At 45.6% G+C, this 12,032-nt stretch overlaps 1 protein-coding gene across 5 annotated transcripts in view; it reads left to right on the forward strand.

Annotated features, from left to right (window-relative positions):
* Nucleotides 1-12,032, forward strand: part of LOC119174612 (uncharacterized) — a 612,314-nt gene that overhangs the window by 191,467 nt on the left and 408,815 nt on the right. The window lies entirely within an intron of this gene.

Here is a 12,032-nt window from a genome sequence, read left to right on the forward strand (position 1 = left end):
GACACGAGCGCTACTGTCTTTCGTGTCCTTCTTGTCTCTGTGTCGTCGTTTTGTTCTCGCGCTATAGCTATCGTCATGCCATACCAACTAGCCCAAGCTGCCACACTTCTCTGGCAGCCGCGAGAAGGCGCTGTGGTGCTATTCCCCACGCGTGCTCTCCTGTGGTCTCCGAAACTTTGATCGCCACGGTACATATGTATGTGCAAATCTTTAGTCCGTAATGTTATATCTTTGTATACTACTGCTTGATATCACGTTATGAGAAATATTGTCTGATCATTTTGTATGTCCTGCGTAACCTCGTAGAAAGAAACACTCGAAGAGAGAAAGACGCGGAGGGAAAGATATAGCAACATCGAAAAAGGCGAGAAATAGAGAGATAACTAAAAAGAAGAAAGAGGGACAAACGTAGAAATTGCGAGAAAGGGAGATAGAAAGACCAGTAAACATCAACTGAGACTACAAAGAGTTAAAACACACGCACGCACACACACACACACACAACACACACACACGCGCGCGCACGGACGGACGGACACAGACAGACAGACAGACAGACAGACAGACAGACAGACAGACAGACAGACAGACAGACAGACAGACAGACAGAGAGAGAGAGAGACAGAGAGAAAGAGACAGAGAGAGAGAGAGACAGAGAGAAAGAGACAGAGAGAGAGAGAGACAGAGAGAGAGAGAGGTATAGCAAGGAAGATAGAAAGAAACAAGAGAGGCTGCCCAGCTCCGCGCACCACTTGTGCTAAACTGTCATACTTTTTTTTTATTTTGGGTTTCAGCAAGAACTGCTTCTGCAAGCCTTTTTTTTTACTTTTTATAACCTTGAAAGCTATGGCTTAAGTGAAACCTTTTAAGTGGGCGCCGTTTCTTGACATATCCTGGCCCGCGTATATACGTGAATGCATGCATTGTAGGTAAAGAGCTTTCGAGCCTTTGTCTTGCGTGTTGGAATGAAGTGAGGCGAGGGTCGGAATGCATGTTATCGATTACTCTTCTCGAGGAAAATGTCTGGAAAAAGGGTAAGGAAAAATCTGAAAAAACAAATAAAAGGTAAGGGGGGGGGGGGTACAGGTCTCTCGTCCCTGCAATCGTTCAGTACACCTTTTTTCTTTCTTTTCATAATTTATTTTTGATTTTGTGTCATCTTTCACCTTTAACAAAAAAATTTCAAGTGAGCTTAAGTGTCTGCAGTGAGTGCAATTGAGAACGTGTAGAGGCGTCCAGCGTTGATCGATTAGACTGTGCCTATTGCCGTGGCTCTATGCGAAAGAGTGTTTTTCGTCGCTTGTTTTCGGGAGTTCCGCCCGAAACCGTGCCTTTCTTCAATCTTTCGGCTGACAGCTTAACTAATAACACGGCGTGATCAGCCGTTCACGTGCGTGTGTATGTATACTGCATCTGCAGTACTCAAAGATTGAAACGCGACGTCAATTTTTAAGCGAAGCCTGTAGGAGGTATACCGTAAAAGATTTCGGTGGTGGTGGTTGTCATAGAGTTGCATATAAATTTACTAGAGGGAACTCAGCCGCTATAGTGTCTATGGGAGCTGCAACGCGCGGCGCTTCAGCGAGCATAGTACACGAATTCGTCTATTTTTTTTTTTTGTACTTTCGGCTACAGTTGTCTTCGCGTGGCTTGAAGTTGCTTTGGCACGGAAAACAATCGGCAAATATTCAGCAGTTGCACTTCACTACTTTCGTTTTTTTAGGCTCACTATTTCAAATGGGCTCACAAAGTCGAAAATGCTCCTCTTTTTTTTTTTTCATACGAAGCGAAATCAAAACACACCGATAAACCTATCCATGGCACGAGTGCGTTTGCGGCCCGCAAGCAAGAGGGCTTGGCAAATCCGTGCACTACCCATCATTTTCCGTGGCCGCTTAACGATCGCAATGCCAGAGTAGTTAATTTTATGAATATGTGTGTTTAGAAAAACTTGTTAACGATTTAGAGTACTCGGTACTCTACTATTGGAGAGCTTAAGCCGTCCTCTGCGCTTCCCTTGAATTAAGCGGTTGACGTGGCGCCGTGGGTTCACGGCGCTACGTCTCGCGAAAGACATGGCGGCGACTATTGCTTGCAAATGTGGTGGTAGACAAGCAGTCCCTCGAAGGCGCGCTGGTCAATTGCATATTTTTAGGCGCAGTGTTCAAGTAACTTATGCTCTCTCTATCATGGAGTGGTCGGCGGTAAGCCTTTTCTGATATGGAAATGTGATCTTTTATCGAGGTAACTTGTCATTTGACGTTGCAATACATTCCGTTGTTTCCTTTCATTGACGCCTTTCGTTTTTGCATGTCATTGTTTCGCGTTTGTAGCAAGAAAGAGAGTGAGAGAGAAAGGAAGGCCGGGAGGTTAACCAGGCATTGGCACCTGGTTTGTTACCCAGCTCTGGGAGTGGGGAAATAGGGGCAAGAAAGAGGGGGTAGATAGAGAGAAAAAAAACGCACGCGCACTCATGAGAAAACGAAAACACACATGAAGGGCGTTCTGGCTACAATTGTTCAGAAAGGCCGGTCGGTCGCAAAATGTGCAGTAGCTCTTTCAGAGCCTTCTTCTTTGAAGTTGCATCTTGTCTATATTGTAGAATTCTTTCCTCCGACAGAGGTTGATTATCTGATTTGCTGAGTTTCTTGCGAAGGCATAGTCGTTGTCTACTATACTCTAGGCAGTCACAAAGGATATTTCGGATGGTTTCTTCTTTGCAACAGTGGCCACAGGCTGCGGTGTCGGCCATCCCCATGCGGAAAGCGTGGGCGTTGGTAAACGCAACGCCCAACCACAGCCTACATAAAAGGGTTTGGTCTGCTCGGCAAAGCCTTGTCGGGACTTGAAGACTTAGAAGGGTACTGACATAAAATTTCGAGTCCGAGGTAGCCTGCGGGGTCGATTCTCTTGAACATTAGTATATCATCTACAAGATATCAACAGCGAATATAGCTTGGAAGGTATCTTAAATTCATTTTGAAGTTTGCGCAAGCGACCGATTCCATAGCACTATAGACACCATCTGAGGTGACCCCGAGGTGATCCCTTACTTCCCCCACGTCACCACGCTATGGTCAACAAAACAAGTTATGATGACGTCATAGCCGCCATTTTTCTTTTGCCGCGTTAGTTCCCGCAGTCTATATTTCTCGGCGGCTGGCTGCGAGTGCGTGGCTGTGGCGCACGCTTAGAAAGTTGTGTTTCGCGACGTTACACTCCCGTTTCCTATTCGAAAGAAATTCTTTATGCGGACCTTCTGGAAGTGCGCCACACCTTTGTGTGATGACGTGGTCAAGAGCTGCGCACGCTAGGTGGCGACAGTTGCACCCAGTTTTTGCATCTCTCTCAAACCGAAACTGAAACTGAATGACAATGAGGGGCCTGTAATTAATTATCTGTCGCGTGCTGCAGCAAACGATGTGTCGTAGCATGACTAACAGGCTCCCAACAACGCATTGCAGCAGAAAAACGCGCTGCCATGGTTTTTGTGGCAGTACCCCTTTAACGTATAGGGTCAAGCGAGTACGTATACAGTCGGGCATGCTTGAAGTGCGGCTGATTTTATTGTGGTGTGGTACAGAATTGTTGCGCAGGTATAGGCATTTGGGTGAAAGTCTGATGCCTGGTACGGAAGAAAGTAAAAGTTGGGTGGGAGAATTCGGCAATTTAATAGGAAACAAAAAACAAGAAAAAAACTATACCAGCATGAAGGCACTAGTAAATGCATACATGTTTCTCTGAAAGAAAGCTTTTTGGATTCCGAAAAGTTTGTCCTGGTTCGGGAATTGAACCCGGAACCAACACCTTTTCGAGCCGGTTGGTCTGAGCTAACCACGAAGTCGGCAATCGGCAGCGCGCGGGCGAATTCATTGACGGCTCCAAGCGCATGGACACACCAAGAAGGCGTTGGTCTCAAGTCTGATTCCTGTACCAGGGCGTATTCTTACGCCAATTGAGCGTTCTTTCGGAGCAATTCGTATGTAATTTTTGTGGCTTCGCGGATTACAAACGGGCGGTTGTAAATTATTCTTTCTTAACCCTTCCGCCAATATGCGGGATTTGGCAGAACTAATTGCAATGAGCAGAGTAATTGGAGAATAAACACAAAAGGATACCGCTATCAATCTGGCTAGTAAAGGGTATAATGGTGGCTCTGATGTAAGTGTTTCAGTTAAAAAAGGAGAGTTGTTAAAAAAAGGAGAGTAAAAAAGGAAAAGAGAGTTCGCACCTTACTTTCAGGAGGGCGAAGCTTCTTAGTGTCGAGCCATGTCCGCCGTTTGTCGGCGATGGCGATGACGCTGATGGCACTGAAGAATAGGCGCGTTAGCACATACGAGGCCCATGCAAGGTACCCGCTCTACGCGAGGACGATCACGCTGACGCTGATGTCGATCAAAAGAAGTGCGCTAGCACATGCAAGGTACCCGATGACGATGACGGCCATGGAACATTCTTTTTCGGCCATGGATGAAAACGAACGTAAGGTGCGGGAAGAATTGAGTAGTCAATTTCGCGCCGTGTGAAAAATAGTCAACCGGCAACACCGACTACAGGCTGCTATCCGACGGAACCGTCTTCAAGGCAATGTACGGCCCCAAATCTTTCCCGAGGCAAGGTAGAAAAGTGCAGCGGTCTATAGCCATGTGGGATTATGAAACAAGTACAAGAACAACCTCTTCGAACATCTCGGAGACTTCAACGTTTACATCGCGGACAACGACTGGCTTCTGCAGTATATGCCGTCTCGGTATACGCTCTACGATGCATTTGTAGTACGACTGGAAGCAACCTACAACCACAAGGAGAACGGGCAGAGACCTCGTCTTTGCTCTTAGGTCAGATGCGATAGAAGAACCACTGGCTTTACGTTTGACAGATCACAAAGCAGTAATAATGAAGAGAAAACGAAATGACACAACTCAACATACCGTTTTTGACCTGTAAACATTGTATAAACTGTACACCGCTTTGTCACTCATTTACGACCGTTAATGGATAATGTCGCCTGCGACTCACGGTAACATGGAGCGATGCCACTGCTTCGCCCACTTGCCATCATTCGCTCCGCGGAAATGCCGCGACTTTTTTTTTTTTTTTTTTGAGCTCAGTATACTGAGCTTTAAGATTTCCGCGTTTTAATCCGTGAGTCTATCCTGCAGTTCGTGTGCGTGCGTGCGTCACTTTCGGCACATGCTTTTTGGGTATCACTTTCGTTTATCGGATGCATATGGAGAAGCAGAACCGCCGCGACGGCATGCACGCATACTCGTGAAATACGTCCCATGTAGGTACGGCATGCGTGCCTCAGAGAGTTTTAGTACTGCGTACGCTGCGTACGTGGCGGCGTTGCGTACGTAAGGACGCCACGTTCTGCGTAGTGAGCATGCGCAGACCGCAACGCGCACGTATCGCATTACGTACGCAGCCGCTACGTACGCACGCATGAGATGCGTGCGTGCGTACGTATGAGGTGATCGCGCCGCTCTCGAACAAGTTCGCGACAGCGCGAGACTTCGTTTTGCAAAATGGCGGCATCGAAGGCAAGCACCGACCGGCTCTGTGGCTTAAAATATGACGATAATCTGGCTATAACACTTGGATTGGCTCAGATTGGCTGTCAACAACACGTGCTTCGATTTTGATCTACCAGATGGCGCAACACGCTTCTCGCTCGATACGTACTAAAAGCCGATTAGTGGCAAACGACGCCACGTAACGCAAGGCGCTTGCGTGATGCGTACGTAGCACCATTCCGTAGTACTAAAACTCTCTATTGTTTCATTCGCAGTCCACGTCGACGCGGGTCGTGTCAATATATATGGCACGTCTTGGAGTTTCATCGTTTTCTTACTCCCCCCCCTTTTTTTTTTTCTCTTCCTATAGAACCATGCACGGCGCGCTTGTTTCCTTCGCGTGACGCCTGCCAGGCTATGCCAGCATGCCTGCCTTTCAGCTGTGTGATGTGTGTTCGTGTGTTGGCACTGCGGTCGTGTATATACCGCGGGCCGGAGAGAACGGGCATGCATTATGTATGGCCCTGCATGCGACGGTGGTCTACGCATGTGGTGCCAGCCCGCGGTCCCTGCGCAAACGAGCAGGATGGCGCGTTCGGCTTCGATTATTCATGAAAAAAAAAAAAGAATCCGTGCTTTATTTACACTCGCGCCATCAGGCGGCGTAATAACCGGAGCTGTGAACTTAGCTGTGAGAACGCGAGCTACCGTATACAAGCAGCCTCGCGGCGTGCGCCTGTAACGTGCAAATATACGCGCTTCCTCGTACTGCGTGTCTGTGCACTCGATGGGATTCGCGATATCGCTCGAGCTTGCGACTTGGATCTGATACTGTCTACTATTTTTTTATAATGGTTCTAGGCGTGGTTTTATTTAGACGCGCAAACCTGGGGAGGTGCATGGGTTGAGTCGTGGCTGGCTATCCCGAAATCTTGAGTGCGTTCCCCAAATGAAGAAACGGAACGGAAATATAAGAATACTCCAAATCATCATCATCATCATCATCATCATCATCATCATCGAGGCACGAGCAAATGCGGGAATAGAAAATTTGTCTCAGCCCCGAATTCCTTTTTGATTCGACTCCCAGATTATGCCCCTGTATTCATTGCAAAATTATTGGCTATTGTTCTTGCCCCTACGCAAATTGCCTTCAAGCGAATCATCAGCAGTTATCATTAAAGACTCGTTATCAGTATGTAATGCACGTTCTGCGGCAGCAAATGCAGAGCTGATGAATATTTTTCGGCATTTAATACGGAAAAACGTAAAAAAAACTGCATTTGCTATGGGTACCAGGCCACCGCGGATTATATTTGAACGAAATGGCTGACTCTTTAGCAGCAATATCACTGAGTGGGCCCACCATCCCAGTTTTGCCAGATACGGCTTACGTGACAGCGCTGAGGTTTCGAAATGGTTGTTTGCAGTGGGTAATAGGTAATTTGGATAAATTTAAAGATTTCGAGCATTTAAAGTATTGCTGGAATAAACAGAGGTATGCATCTCGCCAGTTAGAGAAGTCACTTATACCAGATTGCGCTGTACAGCACCACAACTGAATTATTACTTTAACAAAGCTCGACTCAAGGCGTCACCGCTGTGTATTTTTTGCTACGAAGTTGAAACAACTGAAGATTTCTTTTTATTGTGTCGTCGTTACTCTCATCACAAAAAAAAGATTTTTAGTAGCCCCTTTACAAAAGCTAGGAATACAAGTAAATGTACCAGTACTTTTATCACTTGGCGGCACTTCATTTGGTTACTGCCACAGAGATATTTGCTCCACTGTGTTTGCTCGCATCAGTGCAACTAAAAGATTACCGTGCTAGTGAACCCTAACCTTTTCAGATCTTTAGTTTATAATTCGTAGCGATGTCTGTCAGGAACAAGAGATGGTTCGACCGCTTGCTCAGCAACCATTTTTGTTTATTGGCAGTATTATCCCTAAACTGATTTTTCAGATTGGCTTTAATTTCATTTTAGGTTCATTTAAGTATCCTGCCGCCCGGTTTTTGGCCCATCCCCCTCTGCGGGTGAGCGCCATCCATCTGAAGCCATCAGCATCAGCATCACCGTCTGCAAAATAAAGAAGCGCTTCTTGAATGAATGTGTGGTTCTTGAAGAAAGGAAAAAAAAGCACCAATTTTCAGTCTGCCTAATTGGTGACACATCGCAGGACCTTGTAGGCGATTGTAGAAAGGAATATAAAAAGAATAGTAGAAAAGTGAAGGAGGGACCACTTGCCGCACAGGAGCGATAGAGAGAAGAGATGGGAAATACGGGGGACACCGCTGCCGCAATGAGGAGTGAGTGGTGTGCTCTTCTACCCCCATTTTTCTTCCCCTCGGTTTACCACTAGCAATTCGTTGCGACGCAGAGTGCTGCCGTGCACTATCCGTGAATACGGCGAAGCCATTGCGTGGATGGTCGCAATTCAGTCCGAGGAATGGTTTACTTTGCGCTTCCTTGTTGCATGAACTGTGAAAGATCGCTTCGTCGCTGAATTGAACTTTTGGTTATTGCTATTCTTTAGGCAAAAAAAGGGCAACAAGAATAGCCGAAATTTCACAGAATAACGAAGCCTTTGCGTTCTTTTTTCCAAGAAATAGTATGTAAAAGAATCTATGGATTGATTGAAATAGAACGGATACTCTAGGAGCGCATGTCTTTCGCCAAAGGCAAAAAGACTCAGGCTGTTTCTTCTTCATTTTTTATTATATTTTAACGTACTGTACATCTTCTCTCTCTCTCTCTCTCTCTCTCTCTCTCTCTCTCTCTCTCTCCCTACTTTCAGTCGCCAATTTCTTCCTCTACGCAGAGTCGTAAGTCCACTATTTGCATATTCTGGCTAAAGTCTCTGCTTTTCAATAGTTCTCTCTATATATTATTAATTCATTGAATTTAACATAATCGATTATTTGAATGGATTGAGATAGAATCTAAAGGCCGAGTGGAATAGACTCGATAGACTGAAATTATTGCGATAATCAGATTGAATGTAATAAAATTCATGAGGCGAGTAAAATAGATTCATTGAATTGAGTATAGCCTAATTGAACGGACTGGAATAGAAGCTATGGTCGAAGTAAAATAGAATCGATAAACTGCACGAAATGCGATCAGTCTATAGAATGTTGTGAAATCGATGAATAGAATAGAATATATTACATCGATGCAATGATATGACATAGAATGCATATCAGATGGGACATAATCGCATTGACCGTTAGAAGGAGGTCTAATCGACGGAATATAGCCTTCAGAAGAATGGAATAGGTTATGGTACAGGCGGTTTTAAGATGACAAGCGTTGTACCCTACAAAACTTCTGGTCACCTCATTTACTAGCTCCTAACGTCGACACTGAAAGCACGTTTTCAAGTTCCTTTGAAATGTAATAAATTTCTTTCTTTAGTTTTTCAGATAAAAGGAACGTGCATAAATTTCAAAGGAACTTCATGCAAAATTTTACGTAGCTCAAAGAAACATGTATTTGATTATATTTTGCTAAATAAGGGAGAGAAAGTGTAGAAAATTAGCGGGCTCTTTTTTAAAGCTCATCTCGCCCACCTGTACGATTATGGCACATCGGTGAACGATATGGCGATCTCTAATAAGCTCTCTTAGTAGAGTACCGAGTACTCTAAATCGTTACCCACTTTTTCTAAGCACACAACTTTCCCATAGTAGAGTACGCTGGGACGGCACACAGCTCCCCCATAGTAGAGCACTTAGTGCTCTAAATGATTAACTACTTTTTCTAAACACCTAGTACTCTAAATCGTTAAAAACTCTTGCTAAACACACTTTATGCATGAGTGCAACTTGTGTATCTATCTGTGATGAACCTGTGTTTATCTATGCTTGTTATGCCAAAGGGCAATCTTTAGAATAAAAAGAAAAAGAAAGCGGATCTCATGAGAGCGCTCTGTTTGTAAAGAGTGAAAGATGGTGAAAGGGTCTATACCATATAGGTTTGATTCAACCTGCTCCGTTCGTTGTCGTGTTCAAACTTGCCGCCAGTATCGCACACTGTGCGCAGCTTGTCGCCGCGGTGCGGCGCAGCTACCCGACTTTCGTGGGAGACTTTTCGAACGTCGAAAGAGATTGCATGCGCCGTCGTCGCGTCGGCCGCTTATGCCGTCTTTCCTCCGTGCTTCCACCAAACGCATTGATTGATTGATATGTGGGGTTTAACGTCCCAAAACCACCATATGATTATGAGAGACGCCGTAGTGGAGGGCTCCGGAAATTACGACCACCTGGGGTTCTTTAACGTGCACCGAAAGCTGAGCACACGGGCCTACAACGTTTCCGCCTCCATCGGAAATGCAGCCGCCGCAGCCGGGATTCGAACCCGCGACCTGCGGGTCAGCAGCCGAGTACCTTAGCCACTAGACCACCGCGGCGGGGCTCCCACCAAACGCAAGGCTCGTTCTTCGCTGGGCCAACGCAACGGCGACGCGAGTGGTAGTCCTCCTTCATCACTTCTTTTCGGAGAGATTTCCGGTCTATATACGCGCCCCCATCGAGTGGCCGCGTAGACGTTCAACGCAGCACAACCCGAGTCGATATATCGCTCGGCCCGCCCACCGCGATTCCGTGCCGCCGAAAGGGCGCCCTCCCCGATTTCTCCGCACTCCTCGGTCCCGCCACTTGCGTGCAGTGCGTCGAAGCCAGTGCCGTTCCTTATATTTACCGTTCATGTGGAGCGTGCAACGCCGTTTATAGGCTACGCGAGAAGTTTGGCGAGCTATAGATGTAAACGCCCCGCACTTTGCAAGAGCTCGCGCGAAACGCTGTATACGAGCGTGCGCGCGTTGCGTCGTGGCTGTGATTGAAAGACGCTGAAACGAAAACAAGGAAATAAAGCTCGTTCGAAAACGAAACAAAAACAACTTAAGAAAGATTTCACGACAGGGTGATTCCGTTTGAAGTCGCAGGCTGTGGTGCTCGCTTATTGCACTGCCCAAAGAGGAAATGAAGCGGGATACTGGCCGTGTGCTCAGATTTGGGTGCACGTTAATGAACCTCAGGTGGTTGAAATTTCCGGAGCCCTCCACTACGGTGTCTCTCATAATCTTATGGTGGTTTTGGGACGTTAAACTCCATATATCAATCAATAGTCTGTGTAAGTGCGGCACATAGGGAAATGAAAAGGGAAAGATGACAGAGACGTCTATAGAAAGGTAGCGCGTATACCTTTCTAGACGTCTCTGATGTCTTTCCCTTTTCATTTTCGTATATGCCGCGCTAACACAAGCTAAGTTCACGGATAACCAACTCGCCCGAGCCACAACACTTTCGCCTTCAGATCACGGCTTGTTATTCTGTTCCATAGTTAGATCACCGCATAATGCTAAAACCGATAGTCGTGAATTAGGGTATAGCATTCCTCGATATGCCACCACTATAACGCCTTCTTCGTATTGCGAAGTCGCTGAAATGGTCTTTGCTCTTGTATATTGCGGATGTAGCTGGTTTTGTACGTCCTCTCCGTTACGTAGGTAATATATCTGAGGCCACACCAGGACGGACACGCGCGCAGTGGTGTATCATTCCCACGCTGCGAGTGCCGTGGGCGGGCGCACTATTTTCGCGTCCAGTCTTGCGATAGCGGTTTCGCGAGGAGATTGGGTCGCTGCCGCGGAAATAAGAAACAACCGGGACGGAACGAGACCGCAATCTCTCAACGACGCGATGGAATGATATATGTTTTAAATATGTTTTATTAAATATGTTAAAAGGTATACACGCTGAGGAGTTTTTTCTGAAAATTGTTGTTCTTTTTCCTTTTCTTTTGTCCTCTTGTAATTCGTATGCAGGCTCTGTATATTTATAACGTGATGGCATCATTGTACATTTTGTCTTTGTAGTTGTTGTAATTCGTAGTTTTGCCGAGATTTGTATACCCTCACCTTGCTCATTGCTACTTCTGCTTCTCGTGTATCGATTGCTTATTGTTTTGCATGCTAGAAATGATTGCTTCGCGTTTCTTTTCTGTATCATATGTATGCCCTCCCTGCAATGATCTCCTTGTGAGGTCGGCAGTATTGTTAAATAAATAAATAAATAAATAAATAAATAAATAAATAAATAAATAAATAAATAAATAAATACACAAATAAATAAATAAATAAATAAATAAATAAATAAATAAATAAATAAATAAATAAAATGCAGAGTGAAGCGAGCGAGCGAGCAAGCGCGCTATCATGGTGGGTAGCATGGAGCCTGTGATTTGTATGATTTGTAAAGAAATTGAATTGCACTCTAAAAAGTAAAGGAGGAAAAGGGGGGTCGAGGTTACTCCTTTAGAGGAGTAACTGACTTGCCACACCCATTGCACCATTTCGGGAGTAACTGCGACGGGAGGAACCGTTACTCCCCAATTTCAGTTGCTCTTTCAGAGAGTAACTGACTGGAGCAACTGATGCTCTGTCACTACTCCCATGGGAGCAATGGTTACTCTTGCTCAATACTCCTCAAAGGTGTAACGGATAGTCTTATTTGA

This window comes from Rhipicephalus microplus, chromosome 5 (assembly GCF_043290135.1).
Source record: "Rhipicephalus microplus isolate Deutch F79 chromosome 5, USDA_Rmic, whole genome shotgun sequence".
Taxonomy (NCBI): Eukaryota; Metazoa; Arthropoda; class Arachnida; order Ixodida; family Ixodidae; genus Rhipicephalus; species Rhipicephalus microplus.